The sequence below is a fragment of the Silurus meridionalis genome, chromosome 8 (assembly GCF_014805685.1).
Source record: "Silurus meridionalis isolate SWU-2019-XX chromosome 8, ASM1480568v1, whole genome shotgun sequence".
Lineage (NCBI taxonomy): Eukaryota > Metazoa > Chordata > Actinopteri > Siluriformes > Siluridae > Silurus > Silurus meridionalis.
This window is the reverse complement of record NC_060891.1, coordinates 9,907,892-9,915,238: the sequence shown is the minus strand read 5'-3', so window position 1 is coordinate 9,915,238 and position 7,347 is coordinate 9,907,892. Positions and strand designations below refer to the sequence as shown.

At 40.6% G+C, this 7,347-nt stretch overlaps 1 long non-coding RNA gene across 1 annotated transcript; it reads left to right on the top strand.

Moving 5' to 3' along the window:
• Positions 1–4,517: 4,517 nt before the first annotated feature.
• On the top strand, positions 4,518–5,792 carry LOC124390513. Its single transcript, XR_006926754.1, has 2 exons — positions 4,518–4,626; positions 5,278–5,792. It is a non-coding gene; the product is annotated as an uncharacterized LOC124390513 (long non-coding RNA).
• The last annotated feature ends 1,555 nt before the right edge of the window (positions 5,793–7,347 follow it).

Here is a 7,347-nt window from a genome sequence, read left to right as displayed (position 1 = left end):
AGGGTTTTGAGAAACCGAAGGCAAACAGAGCAAAATACGAACTTGAGACCTGAGGCTGGTAGTGCAATTAAGATACAGGAAGAGCAAACCACAGATATTCAGAGTTCTGATTCAGATAGCGATGACTATGTTTATGAAACTCCGATTTATATGCCTGAAGAACCTTCTCTGTTTCCTGAGAAAGAACTTTTTCAGACAGATGTTGATGTTCATGATAGTGTTGAGCTTTCTGATGATATGGTTGAAGTTGCTGATGCATCTAGAGAGTCTGATCTAGGTCCTTTACCTGAGAAACCTACTGATGATTTGCAGAATGTAGTTAAAGTTCCAGATATCTGTAATGATGTTGATGTACAAGAGCTCTCAGAGGAGCAAGTGAGTGTAACAAATCCAGAGGTTACTATTGAAGTGGATGAAAAGAATAGAAGGCCGCAGAGGATAAGAACAGTTCCTAAGCGTTTTACTTATGATACTTTTGGGGAGCCAAAGTTTGAACCTAACCTTGCTCAAGTAAAAGCTTCAAGTCCTGTTAGATACTGTTCTACTGTATTTTTATGGATGAATATGCCTTCATGTAGAAATACCTGTCCGGTTAGACAAACTGTACTATCTTAAATGTGGTCATTACCTGTGCAGATGGTTCTCTAGTGACAGTGTCTTATTTTATGTATGTGTTTCTTTTGAAAATGTTACGATGAATGTATGCTGATGTCACAGTGTGTTACTTTAGTAATGGGACATAACTTTTGTTTCGCTATTCTTTCCCTCGTTATGAGGACATAACGAATTGTGGTGGGGGAGAGTGTAGAGCCCTGTTAAATTAGGGTCTAATAATTATTTGGTTTTATTTTCTTTTACACTACAGAGTTCAAACTTGTTCATTTAAAAAAATATATATATATAACTAAGGAAAAAAACTGTTATAAAAATTGTTGTTTAAAGAATAAGGTGTTTTCTGACTGACCTCTGAGGTCAGAGGTGAGAGGGGAGGGAGGAAGTGAAGTGTGAGAGAGAAGGACGACACGAGGAGTCCGGGAAAAAAAAGGGGGTGCGCTAATCGTTCGGTGCAGGTGTAAAGTCTGACTACTGGGTTGTGGACTATATACAGGAACACTGAACAGAGAAAAGACTGTTTAGAAACAATGTGGATGAACTCTATGTAGAGAGTGTGAGTTTAAGAGTGACGGGACTCAGGTGCACGCGTTAATGTGAAGAACAAACCTGACGCAGTTATCTTAATCACAGGACTACGTTAGCTTCACGTGAGTCGTACATTTTGCAAAGTCATAAAGTTTGACTGTACAAACGTTGTGGAACGATTTGCAACGCGAATGGTCCTGCAGTGAGTGAACAACGGAGACGGTGAAGGCCGCGCGATTTTTCCGGAGAGACCGAGGACACGTGGTGGCCTATGCTGCATCTCTGCCATGTTCAAATCATCGGATGTATGATTCGCACAGTGCGTGTTCGTGGATAAACACAAGGGAAAACTGAATCGAGTGAACGGATAATCCAAGTGTGTGTTTCGTGTACAAGTTTCACTGTTCCATTGGATTTCGTGAGTACTAGCCACTGCACACACTTTCACATGAGCTCCAACGAAGCGCGCCAACCAGAGACTTAAATCCCAGCTGGGTACTATTTCTTTTGTGGGGTTTTCTTTTCTTTTGTCTTCTTTAAATTTGTTTGTGTTAATAAATGTTTGTCCATACAATATATTCTCAAGTTATTTCTGAATGAAGAGAATGTCTAAAAGAAACACTGAAGTCTGAAGCCCGAGGTTAATAACAGTATTTTGGGGTTACTTTGGTAGCAAACAAATTACACCAAGTAAATTTAGATGTGCCTCTCACGTGTAAAATTACCCTAGACATAATTTGAGCCAGTGAATCAGTGAGAGGGCTACACTAGGATTATGCTTGTTATTTTCTATGAGGGTGGAGAAATATGCTGATCTAGCAGCACTAAGAGCTTTTCTATAACTTAGAAGGCTCTCAGCAACTTTTAGACATATTACCGTGTTACAAAAACAGCTTTCTTCTTTATCATTAATAAACAAACTACAGTAAGTCCAGAATGCAGCAGCTCACAAGGTCGAGAAAATATAATCATATAACCCCAATCTTATCATCCCTACATTGGCTACCTGTTAAGATTCGAATCGACTACAAACTACTGCTTCTTACTTACAAACCACTAAATGGTTTGGCTCCCATGTATCTTTCCAGTCTTTTAACATGCTACAATTCGTCACACTCTCTGACATTTAAAAACTCCAGACTTCTAGTAGTTCCTAAAATAGCAAAGTCCACTAAAAGTGGTAGAGCATTCTCACATCTAGCTCCTAAACTTTGGAATAGTCTTCCTGACCGTGTTCGGGGCTCAGACACTCTCCCAGTTTAAGTGCAGATTAAAAACTTATATTTTTAGCAAAGCCTACACATAACACACGTCGCATCATAACCTTGTGCTCCAGTACTGATCACATGCACATTATCAACTTGAGCTGTTAATATCATGAACAGCAGCTATGCTAATTCCTCTCCACTGCTTCTCTTTCTCTCCCAATCCCGAGCTTGCTCCAGCCCAAGTCATGTCCCACCTCCAAACATCCCAAACCATCTACAGACGTACCAGCACCAATTGGATCCCACTTCATGTGGAGTTTGGACATTGGACTTATTTGAGTGTTTTAAAGGCTTTGGCATGGAGAAGCTGGTGTTGGATCTATGATGATCTCAAATGTTGAGCTATTTTATGAGTTCAGTAGCTCCTAGTTTTATAACCACAAATGACTGTATAAGACTGTAGAAAAACAATACTCATAATCTTACACTCCAGTGCTCATGTTAGTTCTCACTCTCCAGTGTTCTGTATTGTTTAAAGATTTATGATCACACTCTTGATGTCACCCAAATGAGGATGGATTCCCCTTTTGAGTCTGGTTCCTCTCAAGGTTTTTTCCTTATAACATCTAAGGGAGTTTTTCCTTGCCACAGTCGCCATGGCTTGCTCATCAGGGATAAATGCATACCATTCACCTTAACTGTTGATGGTCCCCTGGTGGTCTATTGGTTAGGATGTGGCGCTGTCCCCGCTGCGGCCCAGGTTTGATCCCCGGTCAGGGAATCAACCCCAGCCACTCTTAGTGCCGGTCCCAAGCCCTCATAAATGGGGAGGGTTGCGTTAGGAAGGGCATCCAGCGTAAAAACATGTGCCAAATCAAACATGCGGATGATCTGCTGTGGCGACCCCTAATGGGAGAAGCCGAAAGAAAGTGTATTCACATAAACTGTTGATTTCTGTAAAGCTGCTTTGAGACAATGTCTGTTGTGTAAAGCGCTATAGAAATAAACTTAAATTGACTCTTCTTCCATGCTTTTTGAAATACTGTGCTAATTTTTTCTCCCTGATCATTTTGGTTTTAAGGGGAGTGTAACGGAACGTTTTATTTTGAATTTAAATGTTAATAATAAATTAATAGTATGTCCACAGCTATGGGTCTTATAATATTCTGATGAATACCCATCATGTTCCCTTTACCTGCATGGCCATTAAAGTCTGCCCCATTTACCAATCGTTCTTTCCTAGGTACACCATCCACCACTTTATCTAATTCACCCCAGAATCTTTCCTTCTCCTCCATCTCACAGCCGACTTGTGGAGCATAGGCACTGATGACATTTATCATCCCTTTAACTTCCAGCTACAGGTTTTATTAGATGCAGGTGAGGCGAATCCCCACTTACCTGCGTCCTTACCCTATTTAAAAACTCTCTTCACCTCCACTACACTTTTACTGTACTCTTTCTTCAGAATCACCCATACATAGGGCTGGGCTTTATGGCCTAAAAGCAAAATCCCCGATTTTTTTTTTTTCCCCCCCTGCATATGACAAAGAAAATGTTCAAAAAAGTTGTAACTTTATTTAATAAAGTTTATTTACCCTTCTGGGATTATAACCCACTTTGGGTTAAAGTGCAATCAAAAACAAGCAAAAAATACAAGATGGCAGGCCCTGCCATTGTAAATTGTGAAAATAGAACGTAACAACATAAAATGTAACACAACATAAAACTTTGTCATCATACAAAAATTAAGTTTTCTTTAAACACAAGTTTAACATCTTACTATTTAGCAGATTGGAGGTAGTTCTGACAAAGTGCAAGCAAAACATTCAACAGCATTAAATTTCAGTGCATGTGTCACGGTTGCAGAGTGACTGAAGCAAAAATCGGAGTTTGTGAGAAAGCAGGTTTTAATGAAGAAAGAGACAACATAAAGTAAACCAAAATACTGAACGAAAAGCAGAGCTCTTTGTAGAGGAAGACCAGAGCGGTCTCGGGAGGGATAGAGATCGCAGCAGTATCCACAGGAACGTAGAAAGTTGTTTGCTGAGTCATAAATGTTCTAAGTGAATAAGTAGAACTGATGGTGAATGAGAGAAGGCGAGGGCTTTATGTAGGGCTGCGGTTAATGAGAAGCAGGTGCCGCTACTCAATATGATGGGGACAGACTGTGTGTGTGTGTGTGTGTGTGTGTGTGTGTGTGTGTGTGTGTGTGTGTGTGTGTGTGGAGCTGAGGGATGGCATGGCAGGCTGTCCCCTGACAGCATGAGAGCATAAGGTGCATATTTGTTGTGCAGTTTGAACATCCTTTCTTTTCTTCTAAACATTCTTAGCCAGGAATACAAGCCTGTCTACTACCGCTGGCTTGAGGCATGCACAGTGGCATGTAACAATGCCACCCCCCCACACTAAAAACTCTCTCTGAGGGGGCACTCGTTGCTGGGACAGAGGTTTTTTTTTTTTTTTGCCAGTCTACTTAACCTTGAAAAATTCGGTTGGTGTTGCTTCCACCACTCAAGGGTATCTGTGTCTCGGTCTGCCTCAGGGGTCAATAAGTAAGTCATCAACTCGGTCTCTATCTTTACTGCCTCTGACTGGTGGGGAGATGCCACTGGTGCATTATTTTTGATGAAGGCTGATAAAGTCTTTTTTTTTGGGTGAAGGCTGTGTTTCTTCTTGGCACACCTGCACTGCTGGGCCAGGCTGCTGTGGTGTACTACTGTTGGCAGGAGCAGGTAGAGACATGAGCTCAGCCTCAGCGACAGCCCTTGTCTTGGTCAATGTAGGTTGTGCGGAACCTTGGGTCCATCTGTGAGGACATGTCCAAGAGTTCATCCTTCACAGGGTCGCTGTATTTGTCGTCAAGGTACTGCATTATGTTTCTTTTTATTGTTTTAGTGAACTCTGTCTCTTCCTCCTCTTACTGTAGGAGACTGGTTTTGAACAGATGGAGCACCGGTTTAATGTAGGAAGCTTTATTTATGGACTCCAACACATCTAGATCTTGCCAAGTGGGCACAAGATGACGACTTGTCCAAACCCAGCACATGGACTATGGCCTTCTCCTGCTCGAGAAATCTCTATCATTTTTTGCCGTGAACCCCATCTGGTCGGGGACTACGTTACTAGCTGATGAGTGGGTAGACCAAGCGCCGCCTGTACTTCAGTCATGTCTCTTCTTTTTTTTCCCAGCTGTAAGAAAATGCAGAATCTTTTTACACACCCCACTGGCACGTTCGATCCGTGGGTCCTTCACACCATTCTCTGTAATAAATAAAGAATACAATCAAAAGACATTTTAGTAAAACATGACCTTCATTCACAAATTTTTTATGGTATTATTACTACTCTTACCGATAATGCTTATCGATCCGGTACTTTAACAGTATTCTTATCGGTTCTTTTTGTTGTATATAATAAAATAAAAATTAAGAACATAATTAACATTGCTTTAAATTCTGAAATGTATCTATAAAATGTAAATCTACAGCAAAAGAAACAATGTTTAAACAAAATGAAAACATCTAGGCCTATTTGTAAACGTAGCAGTTTGCAGGTATTTTTGGGTAACTTAAGACAATTAGAACAAGAAAAAAGAAAACAGAAATGGTCAAATAGAATAAATATACAATTAAACGAATATACAAAATAAATAAATGCTTTATTTCAGGAAGAAACGTTACTGATCAGGTAAGTAATATGGCCCACAAAAGCACTAAAATATTAAAATAATAATAATAACACCTATTCTGCATAATATTAATGCACATGCACAAAGAGCACGCACTCATACATACACGTACGCGTGCAAGAAAGGAGACACACACACACACACACACACACACACACACACACACAAGGGGCATGTATACCATTATGATTATTAATGGCAATTTTGTGGAAATATATATTGGTTTAATGCAATGGATTAACTACATCATGCATTAATTTGGCTGTTGTTCACGTGTCTTTTGTGAATGTACATCACTTGAATGCATAGCCATTAGACTTTTACCTATAGCATTGTGCAATCTGTGTCCAAAGCACTGGAGGTTGGGCCACTCGTTGTCATTCAGAGCTTTGCAGTCAATTGGTGGTACTGCTACCTTTGCTTGCAACAGTCTTCAAACACACTTTGCAGCGGGGTGTTTGTGCTGCATCTGATGCAGCAAAACCGAACCAGTTCCAAATTACAGATGACACTGTGACTTTCTTGGGAACGAGTTCTTCTCTGCTTGCTGCCAGGAGGGCTAAGTTCGTTTAAAACTATCAGAGCCCAGAGGGGAGCGTCGGCGGACATTAAAGAGAAACCTGATTTTTGTTAAAACATATCGATGTAAACTACACATTCGAGTTAATAGATAAAATCGATTTATCACCCAGCCCTACCCCTACACCATTTCTTTTTCTATCCACACCATGATAGAACAGTTTAAACTCACCTCCAATGTTCCTGGCCTTACTCCCTTTCCACTTGGTCTCCTGAACATACAAAATATCTACCTTTCTCATTTCCATCATATCAGCTATCTCTCTCTCTTTACCAGTCATAGTACCAACATTTAAAGTACCAAGTCGAACCTCTACTACACTTATTTTTTTCTTGCTGTCTCTGTAGACGTCTTCCGCCTCTCCTTCTCCTCCTTCGGCCAACAGTAGCCCAATTTCCACTGGTACCCTGTTGGCCAATGATACCTGTGGCGGGTGTTGTTAACCCGGGCCTCGACCGATCCGGTTTGAAATTCTCATTTGTGAGCCGCATATTTGATTTGGCACATGTTTTACGCTGGATGCCCTTCCTAACACAACCCTCCCTATTTATCCGGGCTTGGGACCGGCACTAAGAGTGCACTGGCTTGTGCCTCCCTAATGGCTGGGTCATAATAAACAGAATATAAAGTGTATTAATAAAACAAACAACAAAAAGTAATAAAAGTAATTACTTTTAATAAAAAAAGTGATAAATATGTCTGACCATTAAAGAGAGTTTACCCCAAAA